The 25157-nt window shown below is 56.4% G+C and overlaps 1 protein-coding gene across 4 annotated transcripts in view; it reads right to left on the reverse strand.

Annotated features, from left to right (window-relative positions):
* The window catches only part of CNTN4 (contactin 4), a 734964-nt gene extending 720772 nt beyond the window's left edge, over positions 1-14192 (reverse strand). For 2 of the 4 annotated variants that reach the window (XM_051831892.2, XM_051831893.2), the window contains exon 1: positions 13956-14191. The gene's annotated coding sequence lies outside the window, so the exon portion shown is untranslated. Of the gene's footprint in view, positions 1-13955 lie in introns of all 4 variants that reach the window. The other 2 variants (XM_051831896.2, XM_051831894.2) reach the window with 2 other exon arrangements.
* Between the last annotated feature and the right edge of the window lie 10965 nt (positions 14193-25157).

Raw genomic sequence — 25157 nt, forward strand, 5'->3', positions numbered from 1 at the left:
GCTCGCAACAGCAGCTCAGCAGGGTCTGGTGGAGAATGCCCCAGAGCAGTGGGGGATCGTTGTGACCGGGACCCACTGCAGCTATGACTGCCAGGCCCATGTTACATGACAGTGTCTTGTGCTCAAGCTGTGCTGAGAAACACTGGGAAAAGACGCAGCGCACAGGGGCTGGAGCTGTGGCGTAGTGGGCTGGGCCTCCACCTGCAGTGCCAGCATCCCTTATGGGCACCGGCTCGTGTCCCGGCTGCTCCTCTTCTGACCCAGCTCTCTGCTATGGCCTGGGCAGCCAGTGGAGATGGCCCAGGTATTCGTGCCCCCACACCCCTGGGGGTGACCCGGGAGAGGCCTCTGTCCCCTCACTTCAGATGGGCCCAGCTCCGGCCATCGTGGCCATTTGGGGACTCAACCAGTAGACGGAGGACTGTTCTCTCTCTCTCCCTCTCTGTCTTCGTGGCTCTGCCTCTCAAATAAATAAATCTTTAAAAAAAAAAAATCAGTGCACAAACCTCAAGACTCCTGCTCCCAGAGAGAACAAAGGTGAGTCTGTGGTTGGCAAAGTGCCACTGCTGCTGTCTACTGGGACAACAGTTTCCAGAAAAACTTGCAGACAAGAAGTGAGCGCTGACTAGATCAGGACGGCAACACAAGTCAGTCCTAGACTACGGAGGCAACGTGTCTGATCCGCACCAAGAACAGAATGTGTGGTGTTGACATGGCCTGAGAGCCATCGTGCAGGGGCTGAGCCACATCAAGCAGGCAAGAGGAATCTGTGGTCCAGACCAAGGCGGCACGACGGACATGCTGCCTGGAGGAAGCGGCAGGAGGCAGCCGTGGGCCTCTGAGATCTCAGAATGAGCTACACGGCAACCGGAGAAGGCAGAGAACTGGGAGAACTAGGGTGTGTGTGCCACAGCTCCAGGTATCTCCCCTGCCCTGGACAACACCAGATGGCAACGCTCACTACAGACTGGTAAATGTAACCCAAGAAGAGCCTCCAACACCCTGAGTGGCTCCAAGCTAATCAGGGGTGCATCCTGAAGAGGCACGCTGAATGCTTCCACTGTGCACATGGCCTGAGAAAGGTGGGACGGGCAAACGTGGCTGCAAGCAAGAACATCCAACTCTGGGAACCTCGGCAAAGTAAGATGGCACAGAGAGGATACAGGCAGCATTTGGGGTTGGAGAAATGACCAAGCACCCCCGCAAACGCCCAGCACAGGCTCCACGGGAGCGTGTGGCCAGGATGCTGGCCTGGTAAGAAGAACCCTACAGACTTCCTCCTCGAGCTACTGAGCTCAGATTCCACACAGGAGGAAAGGGGCTCATCATCGTGAGCTGGTAGCACGGCCACACGTGTGCACCTCTCCCGCGAGAGCCTGGCTGGGGCAGCTGCAGCTGTAACCCCGACCACGTCGCAGTGGGAAGGTGGGCTCAGGATCTGTCACCCAGCAAGATCACAGAAGAGGAAGAGGGTGTGCTGCTAGGAAATGCACTTGTTCCTGTCAATTAGAAGAAAACAGTTCACTGCTACTGCATGTCATCCAACAGCCGCTGTTTCTCTCTAACAACATCTAAGGCCACCGAAAGTTGCCAGCAAAGGAATGGCTGCACCTCAGGCACGGCAGAACCGAGCAGTGAAGACGGCACACGGGCACGGGGCCCTCCCCATGCGCACCTCTGACCAGGCAGGAAGTCCATCCTGCATTCAAGTGAAATTGCCCATTCTGAAACCTGCAGCCGTGAGCGATGCTTCTCACACTGCAGTGCAAGATCACAACACTACCCCGTGAGATGCTTTTTTTTCCATTTCATAATAAACTTTGTTGTTTGCTCATTTTCCTAGTTCTCTATTTTAAGCCCCTAATTACTTGTTGATCCCTATGCATATTGGATTGAAATACATTTAACAGGAATAAATTTTTCATACATAAAATGCAAATGTTCTTTTGGACCTTGTTTACTGCTATCTTACATAATGAAAATGAGCCAGAACAGGAAGCAGGCACTAACGGCAGGTCGGGCACCTGCCTCGAAGCCTACACAGGTGATGGATGCGTCTGCGCGCGCCCTCCCAAGCCCAGCAGCCAGATGGCTCCACTGCAATCGAGTGGGTCTTGCTCTGATGCTCCCAGCCCTCCGGGATCTCACAGTGCCTGTCTGTGGTCTCACAGAGCTCCCCAGTCCTCACACTGCCCTATCTCCTCCCACCCAGGAACACGGCTTTGCACAGTTCCAAGAGACAGCAAGGCACAGTCATGGCCTTCTCTCTGCCCAACCCTGGGGGCAGCACCCACGTTCCGGTCTCTGGAATTGTGTTGCTCCGTGGCCCTGCACCCTGCCACATCCCTGATGTCCACTCACACCCCTGCCACCTACTGCACAGCCGTTACCCCCAGGACGCCACCACCACTGTGTGCCCTACACTCTCGTTCTGAAGTGCTCCTTCCGCACACAGCCGAAAACCCTGTACCCTTTCACCCTTTGGCTTCACCATCAGCTGCTCACCACCATCTCTGTGCAGCTGCCTCCATCACGCCCCACACCACGTGGTAATCGGAGTCGTCTTTCAGACCAAGAAGACACAGGCAGCACGGCTTCTCAGATCTTGGTGCTGGGAGTCTGCGCTCAGAACTGGGCTGTGCGGAGCCCACAAGGCGAGTGAGATGGTAGATGTGTTGCTCGGGGCTCCTAACCCCAGGGCAGGAAAGAACAGCTTGAGAAGCTCCATGCTAAGGGCTTCCAGCAGACAGCGACGGACACATGTTCCCAGAAGAGGACAAAGCCTCCCCACAGCGGTTCCCAAAGCACTGCCAGCTTCATTCTACCCTGTCTTCTTGAAAATGTTTCCGTTTGCACACCTTAGATTAGCAATCGTCTCTAAAGCACCGCTGGTCAGACTCCACCATCTCTGTCTTTAATTTGCTAATACTGGCTCCTTGCTGTACAACTGAGCACGCTGAGCACAGGCGGGGTCTGTTGTACTTCACTTCAGTTTCACAGTACTGACTCCTTGCTCTACAACATGCAAACACAGCACGCTGAGTACAAGCTCATCCACTGCACCTGTCCAATTCTGCAGTTCTGATTCCTGGCTGTACAGCAGGGCGTGTTGCCCTATACTTGACCTACTGTACCTGTTTGAAGTATACAGTACTGGGTCACTGTACGCAGGTGCACAGATGCATCATTTATTCTACCTACCTTTAACTGTAGGCTGGGTCCTGCCTAACCAGCAGAGCGTGTTGAATACAGGCTTCATCTACTGCACTCACCTCTGATTTCCTCGTATCAGGCCCTGGCTATTCAACTGCGCATGCTCAACACACACGTGATCGGCTGCACCTACTTTTTAATTTATGGTGCAGGGGCCTTGCTCTACGGTTGAGCACGCAGAATATATGCTTGAGATTTAGGTCTCGTAGGTGGGCACCAGCTGATGTGGGTAAGAATGTTATGAAAAGTATTGTCTATCACCTCCAATGACGTGCACACAGATCGCCTGCTAAAATGTGGTCCTGATACAGCAGCCCTGGGGTGCACCTGAGGCTCCGCACTGCTCACCAACCCTAGGAGACGCCCAGCTGTGAACTCAGTGACACGAGGCCAGGGAGCAACGCCTCCTGCAAGCGATTTCTGTCCTGAGATTACAGACTGCAGTTTCAGGCACTGAGATGCAAGGAGCACCAGCAACCGCCGACGAGCTCTGCTGCCGGGTCATCATATTACACTCAGATACAAGGTTGTGGGAAACGGAATTAACTAGAGTGTTACTTTAGTGCAAAAAAAAGAAAGAAAGAAATCCACGCAGCTTTCTGTTGCTGTTCTACATGCTTCCCACACACTTCTGAAGTCCTTCCACGCACTGCGCCTGATCAGCCCACGTCAGTGAGGCGGTCGGGGGTGGCGACACCCCTCGGCATGACAACCTCTCTGCAGCTCTGGGACATGCAACCCCCCGGGTAGCCGAGAGGATGAATGCGCACATCCTTCCCACTGAAGGCTTCTCACAGCTCAGGACTCCCGCGCGCGTCGGGCCCAGAAGAACCAGGCAGTGCATCCTGGAAGTCACCAGCACAGCCAATGGGCGACGACAAGGCTGCACGGAGGCACCTCCCACAGCCGAGCCCAAACCCAGACTCACAGACGCAAGTCTGTCAAGAAACGCAGCTTCAGGCGGGAGTTGGCTGGGCCACTGGGTAGCGTGGAAAGCATAAGGGAAAGTGTCAAATTCTCATTGTACTGGTCAAAAACAGAGAAACACAGAAAAGTCACTCAGACATCCAAGCAATGAGCTTAAATGACGAACTTGAAACGACCTGCGACAGAAGCATCCTTTTAGTTCCACAGTCGTCGTAACCCTGCCCACCGGGACGGAATAGAGCTACCTCAACAAGCTTACTGCCAACACTGCATTCTTAGAAGAACATAAAGCACAGGGGGAAAATCAGCTCGACTCGGTTCTCTTCCAATCAGTGCATGCGTATTAATAACACGCCACCAGGACCGCCACGCCCGCTAAGTTTTAAAATTCCAAGCACCCACAGAGTGCCTGCTACTTTCCAGAAGGAACACAAATTCATTTCCCAATACTGTCAGTGCTGCAAATAAAAACGTGTAAATCTTTTTAGAAAATTTCAATCACATTTGACTGAAAGCAACTCGAAACATTTTTAGATTTCTACTCCATCGCATGTCAGCATTTCCTTTGCAGGGTGGGCAGAAGCCGAGGCACACGGAATACCGATGAGCAGCGGCTCCGTAATTCATCCTTTTTAATAAATCAGGTTCCTGACCACAGCCAGAGCCACCGCTCCAGAAGGAAGCCGTGCTCATCTCCTCTCGGTCGGGATGCGGCGGCTTCCGTCAGCCCCAGCCATGAAACACGGCCACGTGGCTGGCGGGGAGAAGGCACCGCCCGCCCTGGGCCCGAAGACCCAGCAGCAAGCACTGCCCGCCTCAGTGCCCATCTGAGCGGAACAGAGCTCAAGGGTGAAAGTTGGAACGTTGGCGGATTTCACACCACAGGAGTCACGCTGGATCCCAGGGGACGCTCGGCATTCTCAGGCACGCCCTAATTCTGAGGCCGGCACCGCCTGTCCCTGCAACACTTAGCTCGTTCAGTCTTCACAGCCCCCAGGACAGCCTCCCTCCTGTGTATGGGGCGGTGAGGCCAGGAGGGGCTACAGCACTTGGCCCGATGTCACAGACAGGACACAGAGAATCTTCTTCAGCCACCAGGTCTGCCTGCAGAGCAGAGGCTTCCCCTCCAGCCTGGAACCTGGGGTCTGCCGTTCCCAGCAATGGGCCACGTTAGATATTCCTTCCCTGAAGACTTGTTGATCGGAGGAGCCACATCCTGAAACCTACTAAAATCTGTGGCCGTTCATTAATTTGAAAGAACAGGAGCCCACTCTGCTCCGAAGACGAGTATGGATTAAAAGAAGGTTCTCGATGCAGTTACAGCGCTCAGCTCCAACCACAGCACGCCACACTGCTCTGAGCCGAGGGCCTCCCCGCCTCTGCCTCTCAGCACAGGAGCCAGGAAGAGCAGAAAGTGGAGCTGAGCCTGTGCCTTCTCAATAACAAAGCAAGAGAGAAACAGCGAGGCCCCCGGAGCCTCCCTGGAACCCGTTCCCTCTCACTGGGCCGTGTGAGCAGCCTGCCTGTGGGCGCTCCCAGTGTGCAAACGCCAACAGCCAGAGGGCCACAGAAGCCAGGGGCCAGCCACGAGGACGCACTGCAGTGTGGCAGGGGACCAGCACCTCAGGGGCACCGGCGCCCGGCTGTCACGGGGATGGCCACACAACACGCTCCAGGAGGTCACCTGTGGCTGCACAGAACCCCGACTACGTCTGCAGGGAGACCACACTCGGGCACGGGAGGAGGCTCAGCTCCCTGGGAAGAGTTCGCACGGGCCTGGGCTCACACAGCTGGCAGGAGGCAGGGCGAGGATGCGAGCCCGGGCATGCGGTCCAGGCTGCTCTAGCGTGCGTGTGCCACGGACGCCCTGTGTCATCAGAAGGCTTCCTCACCTGTGACAGGGCTGCCTCTAAAACACCGTTGTTATTCAGAACAAAGACCATCAGATCCATGGGTTCTAGAAAACCACGTATGTGCTGTGATTTCTTCCAGGAATCAGGTATGTGACGTAAGCAATCATTACCTCTGCAAGGATGTCACCCACCCAATTAAATACAGTAAAAATGGTGCCCGGACACCCCAATTAACTTGCTAATGTGCAAGGAGTGGGGATCAATAGCGAGCTGGTAGCTAATCAAATGAATCACTGAAGACGAAGATGTTCCGATCTGTCACTGATAGCTGGAGAGCCTTCATGACACAGGACGATGCACACCGTACAGCCAGAGGGACGGCAGTGTGCCGGGAAGCCAGTCTTAGGTTATGCCACATCCCTCGTCTAAGCTGAACCCTTCTCAGGATAGCGCGTGTGCAACACCTGGCCCCACGGGAAACTTCCATGAGAAACCCGAATGCCACAGACAACACGAATGTTCTGCACACACAGAACTGCAAGCGTACAGCCAACAACGTATTTTCACAGACGAGATCCAGTTGAAACCAGAGAGGCTGTTGTACTGTGTTACGGACACAGCAGACCTTCCATGCTGGCTTTCCAAGATAATTACAGAATCAGCTATGGTTCTGCCGTCCCAACCTTCATTTGTCATGAACCATCCCCCAAAATGTACCACCTCTAATTAATTATGAAAGATTCCCATTTTAAGATTATGAGGGGCCAGCATTGTGGTGTAGCAAGTAAAGCCACCGCCTGTAGTGCCAGCATCCAATTATGGGCGCTGGTTTGAGTCCCAGCAGCTCCACTTCTGATCCAGCTCTCTGCTATGGCCTGCGAAAGCAGTAGAAGATGGTCCAAGTCCTTGGCCCCTGTACCCGTGTGAGAGACCCAGAAGAAGCTCCTAGCTCCTGACTTCAAATCTGCACAGCTCCGGCTATTGCAGCCATCTGGGGAGTGAATGAGCGGGTGGAAGACCTCTCTCTCTCTCTCTGCCTCTGCTTCTCTGTGTAACTCTGACATTAAAATAAATCAATTTAAAAAAATAAACATTACAAGCTGAAACTGTCCCTGCCCACACAATGGAAAATATTTTCCCTTTCCAGACCTTGAATAGTATTGACTATGGCTTAAATAAGCAAGAAAAACCAAACCTATTCTTAAAAGGAAGGAATACTGCCATCCACTCCTGCTTTTTCAAAGACCAAATAACCACTGCCAATAATTCCTGTCACTCCCACGGACTTGCTCTCCCCACTCACCGCAGACTCCCGGTTCTATCACTAATGCTCTGTGAATATGGATTCCGAGTTTAATCACAGTTGGGGCACCCGCCACGTTCTAGGCAAGAATTTCTTAAAGGCAAACAACGATCACCTGTTACAGGACTGCTCACTGGGAGCTCACCAGGACTTGGGTGATGTTCTACTTGGTGTGGCACACGGCACTGCACAGAATCTTCACTAAACTCCTGTGGCCTTGGGTACTTGGTGACGATTCACATGCAGCCGTCACTAAACTAAGTGGCCCTTAATGAGCTGGATGTCCCTACGCGATACCTGCTACCCCACTACTGCGGGGGATGGACCTAATCCTTGGAAAAGTACATTACTTGTTGGGGATCAAGGACTGATAAGAATCCCAAGCTCTCACCGACTGTCTCCGGACACTCGTGGCAGTGAAACCTGACACGGGAGTACACAGCACACACCTGACATGAGCGTGATTACCGTGTCGGAGTCGGGCAACTAACTCGTCCCAGTCTATCTGGCGATTTCCTCGCTCTGAAAGTCAATGTCAGGGCCAGCGCTGTGGCATAGCCGGTAAAGCTGCTGCCTGCAGTGCCAGCATCCCATGTGGGCACCTGGACTCGGCTGCTCCACTTCTAATGGTCTGGAAAAGCAGTGGAGGATGGCCCAAGTGCTTGGGCTCCTGCACCCACATGACAGACCTGGAAGAAGCTCCTGGCCTCAGCCTGGTCCAACCCTGGCTGTTGTGGTCATCAGGGGAGTGACCCAATGGAGAGAAGACGCCTCTCTCTCTTTCTTTCTCTGTCTCTTCCTCTATCTATGTAACTCTGACTTTCAAGTTAATTAATCATTAGAAACTACCTGAGGGTCAGCAATGAAGCTTTCTGCAGTGAAGGGTGTGTGTATTTCCTTGATTGTCATAATGGTCACATAAGCAAAGTCACATCCAAGTCACCCAACTGTGCACATAGTGCGTGTGGAACACGTACCAGTTACATCCCAGTACAGCTGTTAAAGAGGACTGTCAGGCATCCTGGAAACCCATCAGTCCTGGGGGAAACAGGGGCCTCGTGGGCCCGGGGATGGGCTCCTCCTCTGGGGTCAGAAACAAGGGGACTGTGTCCAGCAGAGGGAGCGCTCCTGGAGCCGGGTTCTGCTGCAGCTGGGCACTGAGCAACTTGAGAGAGCATGAGGGAAGGGACCGCGAGAGGAGACTGGACGCAAGACCGGGCAGACACAGACCACGAGCACCCCACGCGCAGTTCAAGCACAGTGTGGAGGATGCTCCCCTGGGCTGAGGCCAACGGGGAAGGGCAGGGCAGGGAAAGCTCCACCCAGCAGGGCCGAGTCCCCTCCAAGAGGCCACGCACCCAGGGTGTGGCCTGCACCCCACTTCCCTCTTCCCACTTCCATGAGGAGAGGTCGGGTTTGAGGAGCGTCAGGTGCAGGGTTCCGGGAGGAGTCCAGGAGCATGGGCACTGCTGTGTGTGGCTCTGCCCTCGGACGACCTCCCTACAGGAGAGGGCCTGTGGTCAGGCACTCAGCCAGGAAGACACGCCAAGTGCACCCAGCAGCGAAAGCCAACAGGACCCCATCTTTATCCCAAATCCTTTCCTCCTCTGTTCTCGCCTACCCCTCAGGGTAGACCTCAGGTGAAAAACCAGCCCAGGCCGGCACCGCGGCTCACTAGGCTAATCCTCTGCCTTGCGGCGCCGGCACACCGGGTTCTAGTCCCGGTCAGGGTGCCAGATTCTGTCCCGGTTGCCCCTCTTCCAGGCCAGCTCTCTGCTGTGGCCCGGGAGTACAGTGGAGGATGGCCCAAGTACTTGGGCCCTGCACCCCATGGGAGACCAGGAGAAGTACCTGGCTCCTGCCATCGGATCAGCGCGGTGCACCAGCCACAGCGCACCAGCTGCGGTGGCCATTGGAGGGTGAACCAACAGCAAAGGAAGACCTTTCTCTCTCTCTCTCTCACTGTCCACTCTGCCTGTCAAAAAAAAAAAAAAAAAAAAAACAGCCCAAAGCAGCCTCAGCCAAAGGGCTGGCTGGGAGCCAGGACAGCACTGGCACCACCTGGGAGGCCCAGAGCCGGCCCCGCTGGACTGGGGGGCTCAGAGCAAGGGGACCTCCCACCTCTGGCCTCCTCCTAGGGCACCTGGGGTCCCACAGCTCGGGCTCTCTGTGGCGGCAAATGGCTGCAGCGCAGGGGACATGCTTCTGGTCCCAGTCCCTTGGTTGTCACAGGGGTCGGATCAGGACAGGCATGGAGTCCAGCTGGAAAAGCAGTGGACCAGAGCTCCCTGCTGCCTCCCCTCTCCTCCTCCGCAGCTTCAGCTACACTCAGCCACCCTGCAGAGAGGAACGCCCTGGGACCGCGTCCGCCCACCAGCCCAGGGCAGCCTCCCGACATGTCCCTACACCCCATATCTGCTCACACCCAGCCCAGGCTGAAGATGAGGGCTCTAGGACACAGGCCACAGGACAGGAAGGGTCTGGCCCTGCCATGAGCCCAGGGAGAGGAGCTCGGTCAGGACCAGAGCTACGGACACTGGACAACCTCACCTGGGCAGGACGGAAAAGCTGCAAGGGTGGAGCTTACTACTGCAGCCCGTGCCAGCTTGTCACCAGGCCCTGGGGCCTGACACATGGCAGTGAGCCCCGGAGGGCTGCTCCGACCTCTCACCATCTAAACCACACGGGGGCGGGGGGAGCTTGGGTGGACACACAGGCACACACACACCACCTCAGTCGTCTTCCTGTGGCTCAAACTGCATTCCACAGGCTGGGTTGTTTTCAACAATGGGGTTCTCTTGGCTCCCAGGAGATGGCACTGGGGTCCATCCAGGGCCCTCGTCGGGTGGCACACGCAGCACACAGTGAGACACAGCACACACGCTGGCTCCAGTCTGCCTCTCCTTGTACTGTCACCAACAGGGCCTCCACCCTCATGAGCCCACCTCACCCCCCAAAGGCCCGCCTCCGAGTGCTGCAACTGAGATTCTATCACGGGAACCCTGAGGGGCACGCATGCACCATGCACACACGTGTACACAAACAGCAGGGAAGAGAGGAAAACTGGAGGGAAGAAGAGTTTACAGAATTGTAAAACAGACGTCTTGGGACCTGGGGGTCAGGGCATGGCAGCAGGCAAGGAGCAGGACGTGTGTGCAAAGGGTCTGCAGAGGGCAGGGGCACCACCACCGTGAGGAAGCCTCAGGAAGGGCTCTGAGGTGGGGGGGGGGGCACGCCCTGTCTGTCCACTCCACATGTTCGCCGCGGCCACTGGGAGCCACAGGTGCCAGGAACCATTTGGTAAAGGGCAGACTCGGGAGACAGACGGGATGGGGGGCTCAGCTCTGGCTGAGGGGCCCCAGCTGTAGGTCCCGGTCCTGTGGCCCTGCAGACAATGCCAGCAAGGTCTGGGGCGCTCAGGCACCAGGAGAGGGTCCTTCCCTGGTTCTGGGGAGAACGCAGAGCAACAGAAAGGCCAGGAGAAGCAGTGTTAGCCGTGAGCATCCCCAAGCCTGGGCAATGGCTGCTAGGGGAGGAGGGCTTCTCCGCCCTCGGGGCTCCACCTCCCCAGCTGACACCCCAGGCCCTCACGCTTGCTTCTCCAAAGTGGGGGGACGTGGTCTCCCTTTATCTGCTCCTGACTCCAGCTGCACTCAACCTCTGACAGCTCGAATCCCACTGCAGGATGTTTGCAGCAACAGCGGAGCAGAGGTGAGGAGAGGAAGGGCGAGCAAGTCAGGGCAGCAGAGGCCTCCCAGTGGGCCTGCACCCGGGGCGGACACCAGACCTCCCACACCCTGAGACCCTGGGGGCCTGGACACCAGACCTCCTGCACCCTGAGACCCTGGGGGCCTGGACACCAGACCTCCTGCACCCTGAGACCCTGGGGGCCTGGACACCAGACCTCCTGCACCCTGAGGCCCTGGGGGCCAGGACACCAGACCTCCCACACCCTGAGACCCTGGGGGCCAGGACACCAGACCTCCTGCACCCCGGGGCCAGGACACCAGACCTCCCACACCCTGAGACCCTGGGGGCCAGGACACCAGACCTCCCGCCATCCTGCATCTCTGCTCTGTGTGCATTTATCAGCAGCAGTTGGTGGAACAATGTCTGCTACCAAGGCACACATTTCACCAGTGTGTGGTCAAGGTTCTTTCTGAAAGTCATTGTTAAAAAAACAAAGGCCAGTACATCAGGTACAAACTCTGGCCTGCCTCCCTCCTCCTTCAGACACTGCTGTGTATTTAAAAAAAAAAAAAAAAAAAAAAAAAACACCAGAAAAAAGAATTCCCTACCCTCACACCTGCCTATCACAAGAACCACAGTCGTTTAATCACAATCTTAGGAACCCAAGTTCTCACAAAAGATGAGTTCCTTGAGAAGGAGATGGGAACTCATTTTTGTGTCTAGGGCAGGAACCGCAAAGTGCGCACGTGAAAAGCATTGACTATCAGACGACACGGGTGGAGAAGCCTCTCTGAGAGTGCAATTAGGTTGTGCTCACACTTTCACCTCGACTGGAGTCACAGGTGCCCGTGAGCCTTCAGGAGAGCCAGGAGAGTGTGCGGTCACGGCCACGGTGTTCCGTGCTTACAGGAGAATGAGCTGAGAGCCTCGGGCAAGCCCCGAGGAACCAAGCCAGCCGCCAGCCGCCCCGTGGAGGGCGCTCTGTAGTCACCTCATCACCGCCCACCTGGCTTTAACTCCGCCCACGCCCAGCGGCCCGCACACAGGTGCCTCTCAGATGCTCAGCCTCTAGGGCCCGCCTTTGGTACAGCTGGTAAAGCCCCTGCCTGGGAGGCGCAGGTGGAGCGCCAGTTGGCGTCCCGGCTGCCTGCTTCTGCACCTGGGCCGGCGTTAGAAAATGGTCCGGGTCCTTGGGCCCTGCACCCACGTGGGAGACCTGGAGGAGCTCCTGGCTGCAGCCTGGCCTAAATCTGGCTGTTGAGTCCATTTGGGGAGTGAAGCAGTGGTAGAACACTACCGCGCGCGCTCCCCCTCCCCTCCTGTCGCTCTGCCTTTCAAATAAATAATCTCTCTTTCTTAACAATCTCAGCCCTAGTGGTAAAGACGAGTTCTCCCGCGCGCGCGGCGCCCTGGCAGGGCCCAGAGTGGACAGAACGAAGTTTAACGATCAGCCTCCGCCAAGAGGCGCAGCTGCGATCGGCAGAGACCAGCAGCAAACCGACGTTCTCTGGAAGCCCTGAGCCCTCGCCCTCGCCCTCGCCCTCCTCCGCTCCCGGACCGCGGCGGAGGCGCACAGCCCCGGATCCCGAGGAGCCGGCAAGCCTGCACCGAAGGCGAAATCACCGCAGAGCGCCTCGCGGAGTCCGCGCGTGACGCGTGCGCTTCGCGCCCACCCGGGCGAGGAGAGCTGACTGGGACGCCCGGGGCGCAAAGGTGCCGACCTCCCCCGCGTCCCCGCCTCAGTCCCTGAAGAAACGACCGCCCCCCCCCAAAAAAAAAAACAGACATGGGGTTCCGCGGGTGTCCCAGCCGCCAGCCCAGTGGCGTTCCGCCCTGAAACACCCGACTCCCGCCACCGGCGCCGCGGGCGCTCCCATGCAATTAGAAGACACTCTTCCCACCCCGTGTCGATCCAAGCGGGAAAAACAGAGAAAGTTCCCGGAGCCCGACTCCCCGCACGTCGCCCAGACCGGCCAAGCCCCCCACGCAGGCCCTCGCCTCTCCCCGCGCTGGCCGCGCAGCCAGAGCGCTGAGCCCCGACGCGCGCCGCGCGACCTCCGGCAGCCTCGGCGCGCCAGACCCCGCGCGCCCGCAACCCCGCGGCCGGCTGTGCCAGCGGGCGCAGCCGTGCGCGGCCACCGGGGAGCCCCGTCCTCCCGCCCTCACCTCCACGCCTCCCATTAGGAGTCAGACACCGGCTCGAGGCGCACAAACGGGAAACGCACGCAGCCACGGGTTTGCGCCCTCTGTCTCAGGAGAGCGCGCGGGGGCCGGGCGCGCCTCTCGCCGCTGTCTGGGTCCAGCGAGTGGACAAGGTGGTAGCCCAACGTACCTCACCAGCTCCTGGAGACCCCCGAAAAGTTGCTGGAAAAGAGTGCCGCCCCTAAGGGCGCCCTGGTAGAAGCTGGGAAGCCAGGAGCGCTCCGCCCGAGCGGGGACGCGGCCACTGCTCGCCGCTGCCCAGACGCCTGGCCCCGAGCCCGGTGCTCGGCGGGGCCCCGCACGCCGGTCTCTGTCTCCGCGGTTTTCCGGTCGCGGCCGCGGCTCCTGTTCCAGCGGCCCTGCCACCTACAGCCCACGTCCGCCCTCCTCACCTCTGGCCCGCAGAGGGAACCCCGCTAGCGACCGGGCCATCATCTGCGCGCCAGGGGCACGTCCTGAGCTGGATGGCGGAGCGGATTTCAAGGGTCCCCTAGCATTCCCGGCTCGGAGCTCGCTTCGCAGCGCAACAAACTTATGTTCTGGCTGAAAGGGAGAAGGGTCGCCGCGGCCCTGCCTCCTCCTGGGCTCGCGGCGCTCAGTGCCCGCGGCCAGACTCGGAGGGCCGCCCCGCTCGCTCGGGCCGGTCCAGCCCTGCATGAGAGAGAGCCGCGGGCGGGCAGCTCCTCTCCATCCTCCAGCCCGCAGGAACCCTGTTTTTCCCCAAATCCGCGCTCCAGGGAGCCGGGAGCAGCGCGCGCATCGCTCACCTGAGCCGCACCTGAGCGCGGTGTTGGCAGGATCCGCGCGCGGCGTCGGCACCGGCCGGGGTCCCCGTGCAGAGCGAACCTTCCCACTTGCGGCCAATCCTGGTGTGGACCTGGAGCTGCCTGGTGCCGCGCTCTACGTCCTCCTCACGCTCGCGGCCGCTCCAAAAACCCGGCGCGCCGGAGTTCGGGCTGCCGGCTCCGCGGCCGCGGAGAGGAGGGGCGCGCTGGGAGTGGAGAGGGGCGGGGAGCGGGGAGGCGCCCGCGCGTGGCTGGGATGCGGCGCGCGGCCGAGCTGGGCATGCTCAGAGCACTGCCGGAGGAGGCGCGCGCCGAGGCGACGCACCTGCGGGGGGAGCTTGGGGGCGCAGATGGACTGCCGCTGGGGAGGCGCGCCTGGACCACTGCGCGAGAACTGGTAGCGACGCCTCGCTGGTCCCCAGGCCCGCGGAGACCATCGTCCCGGCTCCCGAGCAGGGCGTGGGGGCTGCAGGCCAGGGGTGTGTCCGAGGCGACGTCGCTGAGCACCGGGGCACAAGGAGGCGCGACCTGCCCGTACACCCAAACCTGGGGCGCATCTTCAGGAGGAGCCGGGGCTGGGGGCGGGCGGCGGAGCGGAACTGGAGCAGCCGGAAGAGGGACTTTTACCTGCGCGTGCTCCGCGGAGTCGCTGCGCTGGAGGGGCCGTGGCGAGGCGCGGGGCCAGGGCTGCGCGCGCTGGGTGGAGCCGCGTTTCTCCTGAGGGTTTGCTGGGCCCGCATCTGCGCACCCAGAGCTGCAGCGGCCGCTGGCCGCGTGCGCCGCGTGCAACCCTGCAGCTCCTGCCTGCGAGTGCAGCAGTCTTGTTCGCTCAGTGTTGGACTGGGGATTTGTCTGTTGTTTTCATTTATTTTATTATTTAAAGGAACTGTATTCAGGGGCCAATGCTGTGGCTTAGCAGGCAAAGCCGCGCCTGCAAAGCCAGCGTCCCATACGGGTGCAGAGTGCACTTCCAGTCCAGCTCCCTGCTAATGGCCTGGGAAAGCAACGGAAGATGGCCCAAGTCCTAGAGCCCCTGCTACCCAATGAGGGAGACCGGATGATGCTGGTGGCTCCTGGCTTTGGTCTGGCCCAGCCCTGGCCATTGCAGCCATCCGGGGAGTGAACCAGCAGATCAAAGACCTCTCTCTCTCTAAGCCTGCCTTTCAAATAAATGTTTACAAAGTAAAATATATATATATTATATATATAATTTTCAGTAAAAACATACAAGAACAGCAACAGAAGTGGATGCAGGCGCCCTCTGAGCGCACAGAACCTCTGAGACCAAAGCTCAGCCTGTGTCCTTCTCCCGGGCACCACAGGCCAGGCAGGTCTCCACGTTCCCGACCGGGTCCCGGTAACCCCCGCCGCGTCGTCATCCGGTTATGCGAGTGTGCCTCTCTCTCACCTGGATCCTGGGTCGGGCGCCCCGGCCCTGGGCTCGGGTTTGCGCGGTCCACAGCGGCAGTGGCAGCAGGGCTGGACCCGGTCGTGGCACTGGGCGTCCACCGCACCGGGACCCGGGAGCCGCCTCTCTGCCGCGCCCACGGACAAGCCCCGGCCAGCGCTGCCCCAGCGTGTCCCGACGGACCGCGGCTTCTCCTGGCCTGGGGGAATCAGAGCTGCAGCCTCTGCTGGGAGACTCCTTGTGTGAGGGAGTGGGGGTCGGGGCTGCTCGCCGTGAACATTCCAGACAGATCCGGGAGGGCTGGGCGCCCATCACAGTGGCTGCGGTATCCGGTGGGTGCTCCTCAGGGGGCGCGGGGAGCCCCAGGGACACAGTTCTCCGCCAGGCCTCCTCCCATGGCAGCGTCCACCCACAGCAAGTTCCACCCCCACATCTCCTTAATGCAGGAGTCCATTTGGACACGAGTTCTCCCTGCACACGGTTATTAAACCGGTTTCAACGAGGTCTGATCACTCAAGGGGAGTCAGCCTGGAGAACGTTTTTGACTTTTTGGAGACTGGGGCAGAATGCATTGCACAGGTGCCACTCAGTCCAGGACACTCCTCTGCCCCGCCCACCCGTCATGCACCTCCCGAGGGGTGGGCTTTAAAATTTTATCTATCTATCTATCTACTATCTATCTATCTAAAAAGCAGAGCAGCTGAGAGGTAGAGAGCTTCCATCTGCTGGTTCACTCCCCAAATGCCCCCAAGAGCCAGGGCTGGGCCAGGATGCAGCGGGGAGCTCCATCCTGGTCTCCCACATGGCGGCGGGGGCCCACGCACCTTGCTGCCTTCTTAGGTGTGTTAGCAGGGAGCTGGATTGGAAACAGAGCATCCCAGGCTCAAACAGCTGCTCTGTGGGTGTTGTGCAAACTGTGCACATGGGGGTGCTGCAAGTGGTGGCTTCACCTGCAGCACCACAAAGACAGCCCTGCTTCCCACTTTTAAGATGTAGTTCAAGTTGCTGGGATCAAGCCGGGGAGGCATTGTTTGAGCTTCCTGCTCAGTCTGGAATGGGCTGCAGCACGATGGAGCCCAGGTGAGGATTTTCAGCGCAGCCTGCCACCAGCTGCCTCCGTGCCATTGTTTTAGTGACGGATCGCGCCTGAGCTTCCAACACGCACAGTGGGCTAACGATGATCAGCACACAGCGGCTCAGGGCGGATTGCCATGAAGGCTGTGATGACAGGCACTGGAGCCTGACACCCCAGCCAGGATTGCTCTGTAAACACGGCTGCGAACCTCCACCCAAAGTCAGGCCAGGAAAGGTAGAAGCAGGAGGCGGTCAGCTGCCACTGTCCTGCCCTCCACACCTCCCCCAGACTGGACCCCCTTCCTTATGCAAAACTCGGAAACAATAGCTCCAGACATTTTCCCCTGCAGAGCCCAAGTTCACTGTGGGTTTCTCAGCAGTGTTTATAAATTCGCTGGAAACACTGAATCACTCCAAGGGGAGGGAGAGTGCCAGCTCCCCAAAGAACCCCGGGAAGACGTGTCCATCAGGTGATCGACACTAGCCTGGCTTCTGTGTGCTTCTCATCGGGGGCCTTGCTTACTATGCATGGCTGAGTGGTTAACCTTGAACCCGCGGCCAGCAGCAGGAGGCCAGGGCCCAGCCAAGCTGATGCAACACATGGACCTTTCTCCAGAAGGCACACTGCCTCTCCCTGTGCTCAGAAACTCTAGACGGCGCTTCTGCACTGCGCCTGGGGTACTGTAACTGCAAACTCGTGAACAGACAAAACCCACACAAATTATTAAGATGTGGATCTAAATATACTGCAAACAGGAGGAACCTCTGCCGTGTGAGCCGCCCCTTGTGTGACCTCGGCGCGGTGGGCAAATGGAATCTTCGCCAGCTCTCTGTGTGTCTGCAAGGGTCCACTCGAGGGCCTGCAGCACTGACCTCAGGGTCACACTTGAAGTCCAGCAAGTGGGCAGCTTTGCAAATCCATCTCCTTTGATCCACGAAGCTCAGCAGCCACTGCACACAGTAGTTTGAGGACTACGCTGCCTTAGACAGAAGGGGTCAGGTGGACCCTGTCTTTTGCCAGCTTCTTCAAATAAGTTGGGTGCTGCAGTCACATGGGACTTTTCTTACAGACCGGAGCTGCTTCGTGTTTATTTCCAAGATGGGTTCGGGTGGTTTCGCTGTTGTCTCTTTGAGATTATAGCTGCTCACATGTAGGATAGCTCCAAGTGCAGGTGAAGAGAGAAACTGCAAGTGGGTCTTCTCAGGGACTGGGAAAAGCTGGAGCTCTGGTCTGCCCCCCTGGCAGCACAGCCTTGGCTGAGAAACCAGCAGCGACAGTGTCAGAGCCCTGGGCTGGACGCATCCGTCAGATCCCCCATCGCAGCGTCCGCCCTGTTAACAGGAGTGAAGGCAAGGGGCTTGCGCAGGAATCATCAAATATCAGACTGCAGGGTCTGCCAGAGCTGGGAAACTTGCGCCCCCACACCCGAGGCTTCTGGAACTCAGGTCCCGAGTTAATTCCTTCCCCTTCCAAGGCTGGCTGGAGTAGCGTCTCACTGGCACAAGGGACATCATGGTCGAGAGAAGGCTACAGTGGCTTCTGACCAGGCACCCCGTGGCCCTCTGTGTAGTCAGCAGCCACCTGTGGGGAGACACCCAGGCAGCAGACGAATGGCTCACGGCAGGCAGCCAAGGGCTCCCCCAGTCCTGCGCGTGGGTGCCGAAGCAGAAAGTGTGAGGCTGGCCAGCAGCTCAGCAGCACCCTGGAAGCAGGCTCTGCAGGCCCCACGGAGCCCGAGGTGGGGGGTCATGGAAACGGCGCGTGCGAGCCCAACCAGAGCACCCCAGGGAGTGCTCAGCGGTGCAGGTTCCCAGCACCCCAACACCCAGTAGCTAGTGCTGCTTTATGTTCTTGAGTCCTGCGGTAATTCTTTACGGAACAATGCACAGTGGTCACATCCTGCAGGGTGTTCCGGTCCGATGCATCTGGGGTGGATTTGGATTCATGCATTTTACAAACCAACCATGCAGCTTTGATGCAGGTTCAGAGGCCAAGATGTTGAAACACTGATATTTGAAAAAAAAAAAAAAAAGGATTACAAAGAAATTAGAAAAAAATGTGCAATCATATTTGAGGGTATTTCATAAAGTTCATGGAAAATGCAATTAAAATAAATTAATTTTGGTGCAGAAAAACTTTGAAATTCAGGGACCAGTGTTGTGGTGTGGGTGCTTGACCTAGATGGAGTTCCAGGCTACTGGCCAGCCCTGGCCATTACCACCATTCAGGGGTGAAATAGAGGATGGAAGATCTCTTTCTCCGTCTCACCTTCTTTCTCTCTGTAACTGCCTCTTAAATAAATAAATAATATAAAAATGTTTGAAAATTATGCATAGCTGATTTATTGGATTTTAATGATGCCTCTTTTTTTTCTTTTTGACAGGCAGAGTTAGTGAGAGAGAGACAAAGAGAAAGGTCTTCCTTTTCCGTTGGTTCAACCCCCAAATGGCCGCTGTGGCCGGCGTGCTGCGCCGATCCGAAGCCAGAAGCCAGGTGCTTCCTCCCAGTCTCCCATGCAGGTGCAGGGCCCAAGCACTTGGGCCATCCTCCACTGCCTTCCTGGGCCACAGCAGAGAGCTGGACTGGATGAGGAGCAACCAAGACAGAATCCAGTGCCCCAACCAGGACTAGAATCCGGGGTGCCGGTGCCGCAGGCGGAGGATTAGCCAAGTGAGCCACAGTGCCTCTTATTATTCAACTTTATCATAAACAATTGATACTGTGTTCACATAGTTATTATTTTCTAAAACATCTCAGCTTGTACATACTGTTTCATTATCATTTTCTGCACATGCTATATAGCCTGAATTTTTTTAAAAAATGATTATTTTTCATTTATTTGAAAGAGTGATATAGAGAGCAAGAGCAAGAGCGAATCTTCTGCCTGCTGACTCGCTCCCCAGATGCCCACAGCCGCAGGGTTGAGCCAGGCCTAAGCCAGGAGCCTGGAGCTTGACCAGGGCCTTCCCAGTGGGTGGCAGAGACCCAAGCACCATCGCTTCGGCTCTCACTGTTCTTGGGAAGGAAGCTGGACTGGAAGTGGAGGATGCGGCCCTCGGACATGGAGTTGTGAGCATCCCGAGTGGCAGCTTAACCTGCTGCACCACGTCGCCGACCCCTGGAAACTTTCTTCCGCCCGAGATCCTCAGATAACTAAGTAGCTGTCTGTGCCCTAACTTTTGCAAGCAGCTTCATGCTCCATTAATGTCTACAAATTGTCAACCACTTAATTTGTCATTCTGCCATAATAAACAACTCTCATAAGTACCCTGAAGTTAAATTTTGAACACACTCTATTATTCCCTTAGGTTAAAGTCCTAGAATTTGAATTACCAACTCCAGAAATATTGTCATTTTGCTAATTATTAATTAGTAGATATACATGTTCTTCAACCGTTAGAAGTAGGCGAGGGCTCTGGTCCCACTCCCAGCAATTTCAGACCTGACACCGTGAATTGTAACAAGAGAGGATCTGTGGCTAATGCCGCATGAGTAAGACACAGGAGTGAAGACAGGGCCATTCACACGCGAGCTAGGGATGTCCCAGCCCAGCCCCTCGGCTCCTCCAGCCAGAGACCAAGTGGAGGCAGGTGCAGCGGCTCTGCTCGGCCAGGGGTGCTGGGAGTCTCAGCTGGGTTAGTGACAGCCTCCTCAGAGCTGATGGGAATCAGCAGCCCCGGCACCTGTGTCAGAGCAAAGCCCCCTGGGCCCGTGGAATGTGCACACGGAGCTCGGCCAGGGCAGCCCCCACCCTGCAGCCAGCGTCTGGAGCACCGCTCTCTGCTCCCCTCCCACAAGCGGCCACCACTGAGGGCAAGTAAAGTGAACCCCAAGTGGGCTTCCGACAGAGGTTTGCAGCAGCTAAGCACCCACCTCAGGAGCAAGTCCTCCTGTGTTAACCGGCAGACCTACACCCTACACCGCCCTAAACAAATCAAGGGCTACAGGGAAGACCTCCCCACGCTTTCGTATGCTCTTATTCATTTTGCCAGTCAGTTTGCACTCTCACCACAGCATGTTTGTCTAGGTTCTGCGGTTTTATTTACATCGTGTTTAATTTACGCACATCGAGTGTTTCTCACTCTCCTTTAAATTTCCTGTATGTTAATGTGTCTGTGCATCCGATGAATTGCCCTTTTGTGCTACTTGTTCTTGTGTTTACTGAGTGCTCGTCTTTATCCTAGAGGCTTGCCCAATTTTCATGTAAGATACTAATTTCTGTGGTTACTATTTCTTCCTGCTTGCCGTCTAAATTCAGAAACACACTTTTTTTTTACATTTATATCATCAACTTTATTACTTTTCCTTCACATTTGTCTTGGATGTCATATGATGTCGTATTCTTTGTCTTCGAAGTCACATTCGCTTTCCCCCCTCCCTCTCTGCCTTTCAAAATCAGTCAATAACTCTTTCAAAAGCCCATTAACTTGCCGGCGCCGCGGCTCACTAGGCTAATCCTCCGCCTAGCGGCGCCGGCACACCGGGTTCTAGTCCCGGTCGGGGCGCCAGATTCTGTCCCGGTTGCCCCTCTTCCAGGCCAGCCCTCTGCTGTGGCCAGGGAGTGCAGTGGAGGATGGCCCAGGTGCTTGGGCCCTGCACCCGCATGGGAGACCAGGAAAAGCACCTGGCTCCTGGCTCCTGCCATCGGATCAGCGCGGTGCGCCGGCCGCAGCGCGCCGGCCGCGGTGGCCATTGGAGGGTGAACCAACGGCAAAGGAAGACCTTTCTCTCTGTCTCTTTCTCTCACTGTCCACTCTGCCTGTCAAAAAAATTAAAAAAAAAAAAAAAAAAAAAACCATTAACTCCATCCGCTGACCATGACGGAGCTGACAGTGGGTGTGGCCAGGGAGAGGGAGTCCCAGTGAGCTGCAGCCCCCGGGGCCCCGGGATGCCCGCAGGCCTGCCTGGCTGCACCTCCACGACTGTCTGACCCTGTGCACCGCGAGGGAGGCGGACTCGCCGAGCGCCTGAGGCAGCAGGAACTCCTCAGTCACACCATCAGCGAGCTGACCCCCTACTCCACACAGGAAGCGATGAGGCGTGCGGGCAGACAGGAAGACGGCTCACGAGACACACACAGGAATGGGCAACAGACACCACTAGGCTGCCAGACGTAACAGAAAAAAGACTTCAAAGTCACCGTGAGGCTATGTTCAAAGAACTGAAGGAACGAGTAATTAAAGAAGCAAACTGTCATTCTGCCTTAAGTTGAGAATGTCAGTCGAGACAGAGGCACTATTTCTGAAAGCACCAAGTGGAATTCTGGGGTTGGAAACCACAATCCTGGCAATGAGCCCGTGCGAATGCTCAGAGCAGCCTCGTGCGTGGCAGCCACCGTGGGCGGGCCCACACATCCCAAACAGCAAGCAATCCGCCCAGTGTGGCCGCCACAGCACCGGGTCTCACGCGCCACACAGGGGATGAATGAACGATGCAGGACAGGTGCGTGGCCTTGCAAGCTTCCAGCTGCCACGGCTGAGCCCGTTCACATGGAGCGTGAGGAGCAGAGAAGGCCGTGGGGACAGAAGGTCGGTCAGTGGTCACTCCGGCTCGAGGCAGAGAGAGTGACAGGGTACGGGTGGACCTGCTGCAGCTACATAACCAAGAGAAGTTACCGAAGACCAGGACTGCGTCTCAACAAAGCTGTCACCAACAGAACTCCGTTCGCATCTCAGGGGCCTCAAACACACTTCAATGTTCTCTTACTGCACCCAGGCCTTTATTTTTAAACATTTGTCTTTAACTCTCAGCATTAATTCTGCTTCATGGCAGATTTGTTTACCCCAGAGTTCTCCAGTTTTGCCAACATCATTGTATGTGGCAGCTCAGCCATAATCTTATCAATTCTACTTTTATTAAAAAAAATGCCTTTTTAAGCTCTGTGAAAAAAAGATGTTGATTAAAAAGCAGACAGTTACTCACCAGGATAAACCGTTAGGGGCCGAAGCTGTGTCACAGGAAGCGTGGGACACCTGCTTCCCATATCAGGGCCCTGGTGTGAGTCCAGCTGCTCCTCTGCCAATCCAGCTCACTGCTCATGAACCTGGGAAGCCCAAGGACGCTCTCTCCAACATCTGGGCCTCTGCCACCCACATGGGAGGTCCAGATGGCATCCAGGGCCCCTGGCATCAGGCCTGGCCCAGCCCTGGTTACTGTTGCCACTGGGGAGTGAACCAGCAGAGAGAAGATCAATCTGACTTTCAATAAATAAATAAATCATATAAATGTGAATACATTCACACACACACACACACACACACACACACCCCTTTGGCGGGAAGCATTATTGGATAATTCTGCTTGGAGGAAGGGTGAGTTTGAAATGAAAAGTGAGGACTCTTGGAGAGAAGACTGCCCCCAGCAGGCTGAGGGCATGGTTGCACTGTGAGGGCCGGCTGGTGGCGCATGCAGGTGGGTGTCAGTGACAAGACTGTCATTGCTGGGACAAAGGTAGCATCCGGGCACATTATTCTATTTTTTTAGCAGTTCTGTTTTTTAAAAAATCAGAAATGAACACTAATTTATTATTTGTTAAAATGCAGTATGCACTTAAATACACATCTCAATGATTTACGCATTATATTCTTGTACAGACATCCTAACTTCATTTTTACCATCATCATTGCTATATATACAATGTGTTTTGCATTTGTTAAGATGAGTAAACCTTCTGATTCTTCTTGCACTGTAAATTCATTTTTTTCAGTTGACCGATCCAAATAAATATTAGAACGATTTTGTCCTGTTAAAAATTATTGCTGATATTTTTATTTGGACTGTGAAAGAGATGAGAAAATAACTACTGGTGTGCACTGAGTTGGGGCTGTCGCCCTGTGTTCTACATCCCTCTGGGAGGAGGGGTGGGGTGGGTGTGCACGGCCGTGTTTTCCTACTGTGAAATACACGTGGCCTGAAAGGGCTTCTCGCTTGCTTCTGTGCAGCAAATCCACCAAGACTCTGAAGAGAAACCTCAGTTCCGTTGCACGTTCTTGGTCAAGGCAAATCACCTGGCAGGCCCCGCCTCAAAATGATGGAGCTAGAAACGCGACCCCCCGTGACAGGAGCGGGATGAGGGGTCACACAGCACCCTAGGGAGGCAGACGTGCAAGGGCAGGCGTCTGCAGCTCCCTGAGCTGACTCCCGCGGCGTGCGGCTGGGCACGACTCCTCACACCTCTCCCCTGCAGAACGCGCTCCTGTGCTCCCAGGACTCTCCGAACTCTCGGCCGGCTGAAGCCTCAGGCTCCAGTTTGGGATCCCGGCAGGATCCGCATCCAGAGGGGGCGACAGGGCTTCCAGAGTCCATGTCAACCAAACGCAAAGCCCAGTCCAGTGCCCCACATCCCCAGATACAGTGGTGAGGCAGGGATCAGGACCCTCACGGCAACCCCTGTCCAAAAGCGCGCGACCAGGAGGACACAGACATGGCGGCTCAGTGGGGTTTTCTGAGGCAGAGGCAAATGCGTCTCCTTAGCTTCTCCTCCAGGCGCAGAGAACACTCCATGGCCATGGCCCCTGTGCGCCTTGGGGCACCTCCTCGTGCGCTGACGTCTGAGCCCCACCCTCTGAACATCTGCTCCTGTTACCTTTACAGCTAACTTTCTCTCTCAGCGTTTCTTCTCCAAGTTGCGGGCTCAGAGGTGACCTGTCATGAGTATCCCGGCTGGTCGCAGCCCCTCTGAGCCAGAGCCAACTGTCTTCTCTTTTACTTTCCATACTTGTCTGAAATACTTCGGATCTCCTTTACGTCCTGTTGTGTGACTCTCCAAGTCTCCAAAGCCACGTTCACGTCACACAAGGTCCCTGACTTACAAAGACTCAATTTAGGATTTCCACACTGTGAAGGGGTGAAAGTGACACACCACTCAGTAGCAGCTGTTCTTTGGGTTTTCAGCTGGAGTCTTTTCCTGGGATAGAGACGCAGCAGGATGCTCTCTGGCGAGGCTGGGCACCGGCAGCCCCCAGGCAGCCTTGTGACCACAAAGGGGAACCACCGGGTGTACCGTGTGCTGAGCTGCGATGGTCAGAAGGTCAGGTGTGCCAGTGCATTGTCACCTTATGTTGTTCCCCGATTCCTGTGAGACTGTCAGGACCCGGCACCATCGTAAGTCCAGGAGCACTGTGTTTTTAAGACTGGGCTCTCTCCACTTTGGTCAAGTCAGCATCTGGGAAGCAACTCTTAAATTCTGTTCCTTGGCTGAGACTCCGTAGCCCTCTTCTTCTTTGTCTTTTTTAAAAAGAATAATTTATTTATTCATTTGAAAGTCAAAGTTAGAGAGAGAAAGAGAGAGAGAGAGAGATCTTCTATCTGCTGGTTCACTCCCCAAATGGCCACAGTGATAGAGACTGGGCGCTGCCACAGCCAGGAGCCAGGAGCTTCTTCCAGGTCTCCCATGTGGATGCACTTGGAACATCTTCTGCTGATTTCCCAGGCAATAAGCAGAGAGTTGGATTGGAAGAGAAGCAGCTAGGACACGAACAAGTGCCCATATCAGATGGCGGCATTGTAGATGGCAGCTTAACCCAATGTGCCACAACACCGTCCCAGTTAGCCCCCCTCTTACATTATCTGAGGGCTTCCTGGAGCCACACCTGCGACCTCACCATCGCTGTAACCAGTCCTCCTTCTGAGGGTGTTCGGAAGGCCGGGGGCACAGCAGGTGACTTCATGGGCCAGAGAGTTGCAGGCCCTGTGTCTTTCC

The sequence above is a fragment of the Oryctolagus cuniculus genome, chromosome 10 (assembly GCF_964237555.1).
Source record: "Oryctolagus cuniculus chromosome 10, mOryCun1.1, whole genome shotgun sequence".
Classification (NCBI taxonomy): Eukaryota; Metazoa; Chordata; class Mammalia; order Lagomorpha; family Leporidae; genus Oryctolagus; species Oryctolagus cuniculus.